Source organism: Podarcis tiliguerta (genome assembly GCF_965153285.1).
Source record: "Podarcis tiliguerta genome assembly, chromosome: 5".
Lineage (NCBI taxonomy): Eukaryota > Metazoa > Chordata > Lepidosauria > Squamata > Lacertidae > Podarcis > Podarcis tiliguerta.
Window position 1 is genome coordinate 88161920 of NC_139538.1, and position 13186 is coordinate 88175105.

The following is a 13186-nucleotide window of genomic DNA, read 5'->3' on the forward strand; positions in this document are numbered from 1 at the left end:
GGGCTGATTTCTTTTCGTGTGATAAAAAGCCTTCTGTTTTGACCACCAAACCTTTTAGGGGAGCATTGGCAACCGTTTGGCACCATTTTTGAGTGAATTGGAGAACGTCAGATTTTTTATGAAATTGTGACCCCGGGGCTTAGGGATTTTTTCAAAAAAATCTTTTTCTGCCGGTGATGTTGTCGAGGGCTGATTTCCTGTCCTGTGATAAAAAGCCTTCTGTTTCGACCACCAAACCTTTTAGGGGAGCCTTGGCAACCGTTTGGCACCATTTTTGAGTGAATTGCCGAAAGTCAGATTTTTGATGAAATTGTGACCACGAGGCTGACGGAATTTTTTAAAAAAATCTTTTTCTGCCGGTTAAGTTGTCGAGGGCTGATTTCCTGTCCTGTGATAAAAAGCCTTCTGTTTCGACCGCCAAACCTCTCAGGGGAACATTTGGAACGGTTTGCCACCATTTTTGAGTGAATTGCCGAAAGTCAGATTTTTGATGAAATTGTGACCCCGGGCCTTAGGGATTTTTTCAAAAAAATCTTCTTCTGCTGGTGATGTTGTGGAGGGCTGATTTCCTGTTCTGTGATAAAAAGCCTTCTGTTTTGACCACCAAACCTTTTAGGGGAGCATTGGCAACCGTTTGGCACCATTTTTGAGTGAATTGGAGAACGTCAGATTTTTTATGAAATTGTGACCCCGGGGCTTAGGGATTTTTTCAAAAAAATCTTTTTCTGCCGGTGATGTTGTCGAGGGCTGATTTCCTGTCCTGTGATAAAAAGCCTTCTGTTTCGACCACCAAACCTTTTAGGGGAGCCTTGGCAACCGTTTGGCACCATTTTTGAGTGAATTGCCAAAAGTCAGATTTTTGATGAAATTGTGACCACGAGGCTGACGGAATTTTTTAAAAAAATCTTTTTCTGCCGGTTAAGTTGTCGAGGGCTGATTTCCTGTCCTGTGATAAAAAGCCTTCTGTTTCGACCGCCAAACCTCTCAGGGGAACATTTGGAACGGTTTGCCACCATTTTTGAGTGAATTGCCGAAAGTCAGATTTTTGATGAAATTGTGACCCCGGGCCTTAGGGATTTTTTCAAAAAAATCTTCTTCTGCTGGTGATGTTGTGGAGGGCTGATTTCCTGTTCTGTGATAAAAAGCCTTCTGTTTCAACCGCGAAACTTTTCAGGCGAGCAATTGCAACCTTTTGGCACCATTTTTGAGTGAGTTGGAGAACGTCAGATTTTTGATGAAATTGTGACCCCGGGGCTTAGGGATTTTTTCAAAAAAATCTTTTTCTGCCGGTGATGTTGTCGAGGGCTGATTTCCTGTCCTGTGATAAAAAGCCTTCTGTTTCGACCACCAAACCTTTTAGGGGAGCCTTGGCAACCGTTTGGCACCATTTTTGAGTGAATTGCCAAAAGTCAGATTTTTGATGAAATTGTGACCACGAGGCTGACGGAATTTTTTAAAAAAATCTTTTTCTGCCGGTTAAGTTGTCGAGGGCTGATTTCCTGTCCTGTGATAAAAAGCCTTCTGTTTCGACCGCCAAACCTCTCAGGGGAACATTTGGAACGGTTTGCCACCATTTTTGAGTGAATTGCCGAAAGTCAGATTTTTGATGAAATTGTGACCCCGGGCCTTAGGGATTTTTTCAAAAAAATCTTCTTCTGCTGGTGATGTTGTGGAGGGCTGATTTCCTGTTCTGTGATAAAAAGCCTTCTGTTTCAACCGCGAAACTTTTCAGGCGAGCAATTGCAACCTTTTGGCACCATTTTTGAGTGAGTTGGAGAACGTCAGATTTTTGATGAAATTGTGACCCCGGGGCTTAGGGATTTTTTCAGAAAAAATTGTTTTCAGCCGGTTAAGTTGTTGAGGGCTGATTTCTTTTCCTGTGATAAAAAGCCTTCTGTTTCGACCACCTAACCTTTCAGGGGAGCAATTGCAACCGTTTGGCACCATTTTTGAGTGAATTGGAAAACGTCAGATTTTTGATGAAATTGTGACCCCGGGGCTTAGGGATTTTTTAAAAAAAATTGTTTTCAGCCGGTTAAGTTGTTGAGGGCTGATTTCTTTTCCTCTGATAAAAAGCCTTCTGTTTCGACCACCAAACCTTTCAGGGGAGCAATTGCAACCGTTTGGCACCATTTTTGAGTGAATTGGAAAACGTCAGATTTTTGATGAAATTGTGACCCCGGGGCTTAGGGATTTTTTTTAAAAAATCGTTTTCTGCGGGTTAAGTTGTTGAGGGCTGATTTCCTGTCCTGTGATAAAAAGCCTTCTGTTTCGACCACCAAACCTTTCATCGGAGGATTTGCAACGGTTTGGCACCATTTTTGAGTGAATTGCCGAAAGTCAGATTTTTGACTTAGGGTTTTTTTCAAAAAAATCTTTTTCTGCCGGTTAAGTTGTCGAGGGCTGATTTTCTGTCCTGTGATATAAAGCTTTCTGTTTCGACCGCCAAACCTCTCAGGGGAACATTTGGAACGTTTTGGCACCATTTTTGAGTGAATTGCCGAAAGTCAGATTTTTGATAAAATTGTGACCCCGGGCCTTAGGGATTTTTTCAAAAAAATCTTCTTCTGCCGGTGATGTTGTCGAGGGCTGATTTCCTGTCCTGTGATAAAAAGCGTTCTGTTTCGACCGTGAAACCTTTCAGGGGAGCAATTGAAACCGTTTGGCACCATTTTTGAGTGAGTTGGAGAATGTCAGATTTTTTATGAATTTTTGCCCCCGGGGCTTAGGGATTTTTTTAAAAAAATCGTTCTCTTCCGGTTAAGTTGTGGAGGGCTGATTTCTTTTCCTGTGATAAAAAGCCTTCTGTTTCGACTGCCAAACCTTTTAGGGGAGCAATTGCAACCGTTTGGGACAATTTTTGAGTGAATTGGAGAACGTCAGATTTTTGATGAAATTGTGACCCCGGGGTTTAGGGTTTTTTTTTCAGCCGGTTAAGTTGTTCAGGGCTGATTTCCTGTCTTGTGATAAAAAGCCTTCTGTTTTGACCACCAAACCTTTCAGGGGAGCATTGGCAACCGTTTGGCACCATTTTTGTGTGAATTGCCGAAAGTCAGATTTTTGATGAAATTGTGACCCCGGGGCTTAGGGATTTTTTCAAAAAAATCTTTTTCTGCCAGTGAAGTTGTCGAGGGCTGATTTCATTTCCTGTAATAAACAGCCTTCTGTTTCGACCGCCAAACCTCTCAGGGGAGCATTTGCAACCGTTTGGGACCATTTTTGAGTGAATTGACGAAAGTCAGATTTTTGATGAAATTCTAACCCCCGGGGCTTAGGGATTTTTTCAAAAAAATCATTTTCTGCCTGTTAAGTTGTCGAGGGCTAATTCTGTTTCCCATAATAAAAAACCATCTGTTTTCACCGAAAAAGCTTTCAGCGGATCGTTTGAAACAGATTGGCACAATTTTTGAGTGAATTGCAGAACATCAGATTTTTGCTGAAATTGTGACCCCGGGCCTTCGGGATTTTTTCAAAAAAATCTTCTTCTACCGGTGATGTTGTTGAGGGCTGATTTCCTGTCCTGTGATAAAAAGCCTTCTGTTTCGACCACCAAACCTTCCAGGGGAGCATTGGCTCCCGTTTGCCACCATTTTTGATTGAATTGCCGAAAGTCAGATTTTTGATGAAATTGTGACCATGGGGCTTACGAAATTTTTTTAAAAAATCTTTTTCTGCCGGTTAAGTTTTCGACGTCTGATTTCCTGTCCTGTGATAAAAAGCCTTCTGTTTCGACCACCAAACCTTTCAGCGGAGCATTGGCAACCGTTTGAGACCAGTTTTGAGTGAATTGCCGAAAGTCAGATTTTTGATGAAAATGTGACCCCGGTGCTTAGGGATTTTTTCAAAAAAATCGTTTTCTTCCGGTTAAGTTGTCGAGTGCTGATTTATTTTCCTGTGATATAAAGCCTTCTGTTTCGACTACTAAACTTCTGAGGGGATCATTTGCAACCGTTTGGGACCATTTTTGAGTGAATTAGAGAAGGTCAGATTTTTGATGAAATTGTGACCACGGGGTTTAGGTTTTTTTTCAAAAAAATCGTTTTCTGCCGGTGATATTGTCGAGGGCTGATTTCCTGTCCTGTGATACACAGCCTTCTGTTTCGACCGCGAAACCTTTGAGGGGTGCATTTGCAACGGTTTGGCACCATTTTTGAGTGAATTGGAGAACGTCAGAATTTTGATGAAATTGTGACCCCGGGGATTAGGGATTTTTTCAAAGAAATCTTTTTCTGCCGATGATGTTGTCGAGGGCTGATTTCTTTTCCTGTAATAAAAAGCCTTCTGTTTCGACTGCCAAACCTCTCAGGGGAGCATTTGAAACCGTTTGGCATCATTTTTGAGAGATTAGGAGAACGTTAGATTTTTGATGAAATCGTGACCCCGGGGCTTAGGGATTTTTTTAAAAAAATCTTTTTCTGCCGGTTAATTTTTCAAGGGCTGATTTCTTTTCCTGTAATAAACAGCCTTCTGTTTTGACCACCAAACCTCTGAGGGGAACATTTGCAACGGTTTGGCACCATTTTTGTGTGAATTGGAGAACGTTAGATTTTTGAAGAAATTGTGACCCCGGGGCTTAGGGAGTTTTTCAAAAAAATCTTTTTCTGCCGGTTAAGTTGCTGAGGGCTGATTTCCTGTCCTGTGATAAAAAACCTTCTGTTTCGACCGCCAAACCTTTTAGGGGAGCATTGGCAACCGTTAGGTACCATTTTTGAGTGAATTGCCGAAAGTAAGATTTTTGATGAAATTGTGACCCTGGGGATTAGGGATTTTTTCAAAAAAATCGTTTTCTGCCGCTTAAGTTTTCGAGGGCTGATTTCTTTTCCTGTGATACAAAGCCTTCTGTTTCGACCGCCAAACCTCTCACGGGAGCATTTGCAACCATTTGGCACCATTTTTGAGTGAATTTCCGAAAGTCAGATTTTTTATGAAATTGTGACAAGGGGGCTGAGGGATTTCTTCAAAAAAATCTTTTTCTGCCGGTGATATTGTCGAGGGCTGATTTCCTGTCCTGTGATACATTACTTTCTGTTTCGACCGCCAAACCTTTCAGGGGAGCATTGGCAACCGTTTGGGACCACTTTTGAGTGAATTGGAGAACATCAGATTTTTGATGAAATTGTGACCCCGGGGCTTAGGGATTTTTTTCAAAAAAATCGTTTTCTGCCGATAAAGTTGTCGAGGGCTGATTTCTTTTCCTGTGTTACAAAGCCTTCTGTTTCGACCGCCAAACCTTTCAGGGGAGCAGTTGCAACCGTTTGGCACCATTTTTGAGTGAATTGCCGAAATTCAGATTTTTGATCAAATTGTGACCTTAGGGATTTTTTCAAAAAAATATTTTTCTGCCGGTGATGTCGAGGGCTGATTTCTTTTCCTGTAATAAAAAGCCTTCTGTTTCGACCGCCAAACCTTTCAGGGGAGCATTTGCAACCGTTTGGGACCGTTTTTCAGTGAATTGGAGAACGTCAGAATTTTGATGAAATTGTGACCCCGGGGTTTAGTGATTTTTTCAAAAAAAATCTTTTGCTGCCTCTGATGTTGTCGAGGGCTCATTTCTTTTCCTGTAGTAAAAAGCCTTCTGTTTCGACTGCCAAACCTCTCAGGGTAGCATTTGAAACCGTTTGGGACCATTTTTGAGTGAATTGCAGAACATCAGATTTTTGCTGAAATTGTGACCGCGCGGCTTAGGGATTTTTTCAAAAAAAGTAGTTCAGACGTCGAGGGCTAATTCTGTTTCCCATGATAAAGCAGATGTTTCCACCGAAAAAGCTTTCCTGCCGCGCGGTCCCAATTTCAGCAAAAATCTGACGTTTTGCAATTCACTCAAAATGGTGACAAAAGTTTGCAAACGATCGACTAAAAGCTTTTTTGGTGGAAACAGATGGGGTTTTATCATGGGAAACAGAATCAGCCCTTGACAACTGAACAACTTTTTTAAAAAAAATCCCTAAGGCGCGCGGTCACAATTTCAGCAAAAATCTGACGTTCTGCAATTCACTCAAAAATGGTGCCAAACTGTTGCTAACGATCCCCTGAAAGCTTTTTCGGTGGAAACAGATGCGTTTTTATCAAGGGAAACAGAATTAGCCCTCGACGTCGGAACAACTTTTTTTGAAAAAATCCCTAAGGCGCGCGGTCACAATTTCAGCAAAAATCTGACGTTCTGCAATTCACTCAAAAATGGTGCCAAACTGTTGCAAGCGATCCCCTGAAAGCTTTTTCGGTGGAAACAGATGGGTTCTTATCATGGGAAACAGAATTAGCCCTCGACGTCGGAACAACTTTTTTTGAAAAAATCCCTAAGGCGCGCGGTTACAATTTCAGCAAAAATCTGACGTTCTGCAATTCACTCAAAAATGGTGCCAAACTGTTGCAAACGATCCGCTGAAAGCTTTTTCGGTGGAAATAGATGGGTTTTTATCATGGGAAACAGAATTAGCCCTCGACGTCGGAACAACTTTTTTTGAAAAAATCCCTAAGGCATGCAGTCACAATTTCAGCAAAAATCTGACGTTCTGCAATTCACTCAAAAATAGTGCCAAACTGTTGCAAACGATCCGCTGAAAGCGTTTTTGGTGGAAACAGATGGGTTTTTATCATGGTAAACAGAATTAGCCCTCGACGTCGGAACAACTTCTTTTGAAAAAATCCCCAAGGCGTGAGGTCACAATTTCAGCAAAAATCTGACGTTCTGCAATTCACTCAAAAATCGTGCCAAACTGTTGCAAACGATCTGCTGAAAGCTTTTTCGGTGGAAACAGATGTGTTTTTATCATGGGAAACAGAATTAGCCCTCGACGTCGGAACAACTTTTTTTGAAAAAATCCCTAAGCCCCGCGGTCACAATTTCAGCAAAACTCTGACGTTCTGCAATTCACTCAAAAATGGTGACAAACTGTTGCAAACGATCCCCTGAAAGCTTTTTCGGTGGAAACAGATGGGTTTTTATCATGGGAAACAGAATTAGCCCTCGACGTCGGAACAACTTTTTTTGAAAAAATCCCTAAGGCGCGCGGTCACAATTTCAGCAAAAATCTGACATTCTGCAATTCACTCAAAAATGGTGCCAAACTGTTGCAAACGATCCGCTGAAAGCTTTTTCGGTGGAAATAGATGGGTTTTTATCATGGGAAACAGAATTAGCCCTCGACGTCTGAACAACTTTTTTTGAAAAAATCCCTAAGGCACGCAGTCACAATTTCAGCAAAAATCTGACGTTCTGCAATGCACTCAAAAATGGTGCCAAACTGTTGCAAACGATCTGCTGAAAGCTTTTTTGGTGGAAACAGGTGTGTTTTTATCATGGGAAACAGAATTAGCCCTCGACGTCTGAACAACTTTTTTTGAAAAAATCCCTAAGGCGCGCGGTCACAATTTCATCAAATATCTGACGTTCTGCAATTTACTCAAAAATGGTCCCAAACTGTTGCAAACGATCCGCTGAAAGCGTTTTTGGTGGAAACAGATGGGTTTTTATCATGGGAAACAGAATTAGCCCTCGACGTCGGAACAACTTCTTTTGAAAAAATCCCCAAGGCGTGAGGTCACAATTTCAGCAAAAATCTGACGTTCTGCAATTCACTCAAAAATCGTGCCAAACTGTTGCAAACGATCTGCTGAAAGCTTTTTCGGTGGAAACAGATGTGTTTTTATCATGGGAAACAGAATTAGCCCTCGACGTCTGAACAACTTTTTTTGAAAAAATCCCTAAGCCACGCGGTCACAATTTCAGCAAAACTCTGACGTTCTGCAATTCACTCAAAAATGGTGCCAAACTGTTGCAAATGATCCCCTGAAAGCTTTTTCGGTGGAAACAGATGGGTTTTTATCATGGGAAACAGAATTAGCCCTGGACGTCGGAACAACTTTTTTGGAAAAAATCCCTAAGGCGCGCGGTCACAATTTCATCAAAAATATGACGTTCTGCAATTCTTTCAAAAATGGTGCTAAACTGTTGCAAACGATCCCCTGAAAGCTTTTTCGGTGGAAACAGATCTGTTTTTATCATGGGAAACAGAATTAGCCCTCGGCGTCTGAACAACTTTTTTTGAAAAAATTCTTAAGCCGCGCGGTCACAATTTCAGCAAAAATCTGACGTTCTGCAATTCACTGAGAAATGGTGCCAAACTGTTGCAAATGATCCCCTGAAAGCCTTTTCGGTGGAAACAGATGGGTTTTTATCATGGGAAACAGAATTAGCCCTCGAAGTCACATCAACTTTTTTTGAAAAAATCCCTAGGCCGCGCGGTCACAATTTCAGCAAGAATCTGACGTTCTGCAATTCACTCAAAAATGGTGCCAAACTGTTGCAAATGATCCCCCGAAAGCTTTTTCGGTGGAAACAGGTGGGTTTTTATCATGGGAAACAGAATTAGCCCTCGAAGTCACATCAACCTTTTTTGAAAAAATCCCTAGGCCGCGCAGTCACAATTTCAGCAAAAATCTGACGTTCTGCAATTCACTCAAAAATGGTGACAAACTGTTGCAAACGATCCCCTGAAAGCTTTTTCGGTGGAAACAGATGGGTTTTTATCATGGGAAACAGAATTAGCCCTGGACGTCGGAACAACTTTTTTGGAAAAAATCCCTAAGGCGCGCGGTCACAATTTCATCAAAAATCTGACGTTCTGCAATTCTTTCAAAAATGGTGCTAAACTGTTGCAAACGATCCCCTGAAAGCTTTTTCGGTGGAAACAGATCTGTTTTTATCATGGGAAACAGAATTAGCCCTCGGCGTCTGAACAACTTTTTTTGAAAAAATTCTTAAGCCGCGCGGTCACAATTTCATCAAATATCTGACGTTCTGCAATTCACTCAAAAATGGTGCCAAACTGTTGCAAACGATCCCCTGAAAGCTTTTTCGGTGGAAACAGATGGGTTTTTATCATGGGAAACAGAATTAGCCCTCGACGTCTGAACAACTTTTTTTGAAAAAATCCCTAAGGCGCGCGGTCACAATTTCAGCAAAAATCTGACGTTCTGCAATTCACTCAGAAATGGTGCCAAACTGTTGCAAACGATCCCCTGAAAGCGTTTTTGGTGGAAACAGATGGGTTTTTATCATGGGAAACAGAATTAGCCCTCGACGTCGGAACAACTTTTTTTGAAAAAATCCCTAAGCCGCGCGGTCACAATTTCAGCAAAACTCTGACGTTCTGCAATTCACTCAAAAATGGTGACAAACTGTTGCAAACGATCCCCTGAAAGCTTTTTCGGTGGAAACAGATGGGTTTTTATCATGGGAAACAGAATTAGCCCTCGACGTCGGAACAACTTTTTTTGAAAAAATCCCTAAGGCACGCAGTCACAATTTCAGCAAAAATCTGACGTTCTGCAATGCACTCAAAAATGGTGCCAAACTGTTGCAAACGATCTGCTGAAAGCTTTTTTGGTGGAAACAGGTGTGTTTTTATCATGGGAAACAGAATTAGCCCTCGACGTCTGAACAACTTTTTTTGAAAAAATCCCTAAGGCGCGCGGTCACAATTTCAGCAAAACTCTGACGTTCTGCAATTCACTCAAAAATGGTGACAAACTGTTGCAAACGATCCCCTGAAAGCTTTTTCGGTGGAAACAGATGGGTTTTTATCATGGGAAACAGAATTAGCCCTCGACGTCGGAACAACTTTTTTTGAAAAAATCCCTAAGGCGCGCGGTCACAATTTCAGCAAAAATCTGACATTCTGCAATTCACTCAAAAATGGTGCCAAACTGTTGCAAACGATCCGCTGAAAGCTTTTTCGGTGGAAATAGATGGGTTTTTATCATGGGAAACAGAATTAGCCCTCGACGTCTGAACAACTTTTTTTGAAAAAATCCCTAAGGCACGCAGTCACAATTTCAGCAAAAATCTGACGTTCTGCAATGCACTCAAAAATGGTGCCAAACTGTTGCAAACGATCTGCTGAAAGCTTTTTTGGTGGAAACAGGTGTGTTTTTATCATGGGAAACAGAATTAGCCCTCGACGTCTGAACAACTTTTTTTGAAAAAATCCCTAAGGCGCGCGGTCACAATTTCATCAAATATCTGACGTTCTGCAATTTACTCAAAAATGGTCCCAAACTGTTGCAAACGATCCGCTGAAAGCGTTTTTGGTGGAAACAGATGGGTTTTTATCATGGGAAACAGAATTAGCCCTCGACGTCGGAACAACTTCTTTTGAAAAAATCCCCAAGGCGTGAGGTCACAATTTCAGCAAAAATCTGACGTTCTGCAATTCACTCAAAAATCGTGCCAAACTGTTGCAAACGATCTGCTGAAAGCTTTTTCGGTGGAAACAGATGTGTTTTTATCATGGGAAACAGAATTAGCCCTCGACGTCTGAACAACTTTTTTTGAAAAAATTCTTAAGCTGCGCGGTCACAATTTCAGCAAAAATCTGACGTTCTGCAATTCACTGAGAAATGGTGCCAAACTGTTGCAAATGATCCCCTGAAAGCCTTTTCGGTGGAAACAGATGGGTTTTTATCATGGGAAACAGAATTAGCCCTCGAAGTCACATCAACTTTTTTTGAAAAAATCCCTAGGCCGCGCGGTCACAATTTCAGCAAGAATCTGACGTTCTGCAATTCACTCAAAAATGGTGCCAAACTGTTGCAAATGATCCCCCGAAAGCTTTTTCGGTGGAAACAGGTGGGTTTTTATCATGGGAAACAGAATTAGCCCTCGAAGTCACATCAACTTTTTTTGAAAAAATCCCTAGGCCGCGCAGTCACAATTTCAGCAAAAATCTGACGTTCTGCAATTCACTCAAAAATGGTGACAAACTGTTGCAAACGATCCCCTGAAAGCTTTTTCGGTGGAAACAGATGGGTTTTTATCATGGGAAACAGAATTAGCCCTGGACGTCGGAACAACTTTTTTGGAAAAAATCCCTAAGGCGCGCGGTCACAATTTCATCAAAAATCTGACGTTCTGCAATTCTTTCAAAAATGGTGCTAAACTGTTGCAAACGATCCCCTGAAAGCTTTTTCGGTGGAAACAGATCTGTTTTTATCATGGGAAACAGAATTAGCCCTCGGCGTCTGAACAACTTTTTTTGAAAAAATTCTTAAGCCGAGCGGTCACAATTTCATCAAATATCTGACGTTCTGCAATTCACTCAAAAATGGTGCCAAACTGTTGCAAACGATCCCCTGAAAGCTTTTTCGGTGGAAACAGATGGGTTTTTATCATGGGAAACAGAATTAGCCCTCGACGTCTGAACAACTTTTTTTGAAAAAATCCCTAAGGCGCGCGGTCACAATTTCAGCAAAAATCTGACGTTCTGCAATTCACTCAGAAATGGTGCCAAACTGTTGCAAACGATCCCCTGAAAGCGTTTTTGGTGGAAACAGATGGGTTTTTATCATGGGAAACAGAATTAGCCCTCGACGTCGGAACAACTTTTTTTGAAAAAATCCCTAAGCCGCGCGGTCACAATTTCAGCAAAACTCTGACGTTCTGCAATTCACTCAAAAATGGTGACAAACTGTTGCAAACGATCCCCTGAAAGCTTTTTCGGTGGAAACAGATGGGTTTTTATCATGGGAAACAGAATTAGCCCTCGACGTCGGAACAACTTTTTTTGAAAAAATCCCTAAGGCACGCAGTCACAATTTCAGCAAAAATCTGACGTTCTGCAATGCACTCAAAAATGGTGCCAAACTGTTGCAAACGATCTGCTGAAAGCTTTTTTGGTGGAAACAGGTGTGTTTTTATCATGGGAAACAGAATTAGCCCTCGACGTCTGAACAACTTTTTTTGAAAAAATCCCTAAGGCGCGCGGTCACAATTTCAGCAAAACTCTGACGTTCTGCAATTCACTCAAAAATGGTGACAAACTGTTGCAAACGATCCCCTGAAAGCTTTTTCGGTGGAAACAGATGGGTTTTTATCATGGGAAACAGAATTAGCCCTCGACGTCGGAACAACTTTTTTTGAAAAAATCCCTAAGGCGCGCGGTCACAATTTCAGCAAAAATCTGACATTCTGCAATTCACTCAAAAATGGTGCCAAACTGTTGCAAACGATCCGCTGAAAGCTTTTTCGGTGGAAATAGATGGGTTTTTATCATGGGAAACAGAATTAGCCCTCGACGTCTGAACAACTTTTTTTGAAAAAATCCCTAAGGCACGCAGTCACAATTTCAGCAAAAATCTGACGTTCTGCAATGCACTCAAAAATGGTGCCAAACTGTTGCAAACGATCTGCTGAAAGCTTTTTTGGTGGAAACAGGTGTGTTTTTATCATGGGAAACAGAATTAGCCCTCGACGTCTGAACAACTTTTTTTGAAAAAATCCCTAAGGCGCGCGGTCACAATTTCATCAAATATCTGACGTTCTGCAATTTACTCAAAAATGGTCCCAAACTGTTGCAAACGATCCGCTGAAAGCGTTTTTGGTGGAAACAGATGGGTTTTTATCATGGGAAACAGAATTAGCCCTCGACGTCGGAACAACTTCTTTTGAAAAAATCCCCAAGGCGTGAGGTCACAATTTCAGCAAAAATCTGACGTTCTGCAATTCACTGAGAAATGGTGCCAAACTGTTGCAAATGATCCCCTGAAAGCCTTTTCGGTGGAAACAGATGGGTTTTTATCATGGGAAACAGAATTAGCCCTCGAAGTCACATCAACTTTTTTTGAAAAAATCCCTAGGCCGCGCGGTCACAATTTCAGCAAGAATCTGACGTTCTGCAATTCACTCAAAAATGGTGCCAAACTGTTGCAAATGATCCCCCGAAAGCTTTTTCGGTGGAAACAGGTGGGTTTTTATCATGGGAAACAGAATTAGCCCTCGAAGTCACATCAACTTTTTTTGAAAAAATCCCTAGGCCGCGCAGTCACAATTTCAGCAAAAATCTGACGTTCTGCAATTCACTCAAAAATGGTGACAAACTGTTGCAAACGATCCCCTGAAAGCTTTTTCGGTGGAAACAGATGGGTTTTTATCATGGGAAACAGAATTAGCCCTGGACGTCGGAACAACTTTTTTGGAAAAAATCCCTAAGGCGCGCGGTCACAATTTCATCAAAAATCTGACGTTCTGCAATTCTTTCAAAAATGGTGCTAAACTGTTGCAAACGATCCCCTGAAAGCTTTTTCGGTGGAAACAGATCTGTTTTTATCATGGGAAACAGAATTAGCCCTCGGCGTCTGAACAACTTTTTTTGAAAAAATTCTTAAGCCGAGCGGTCACAATTTCATC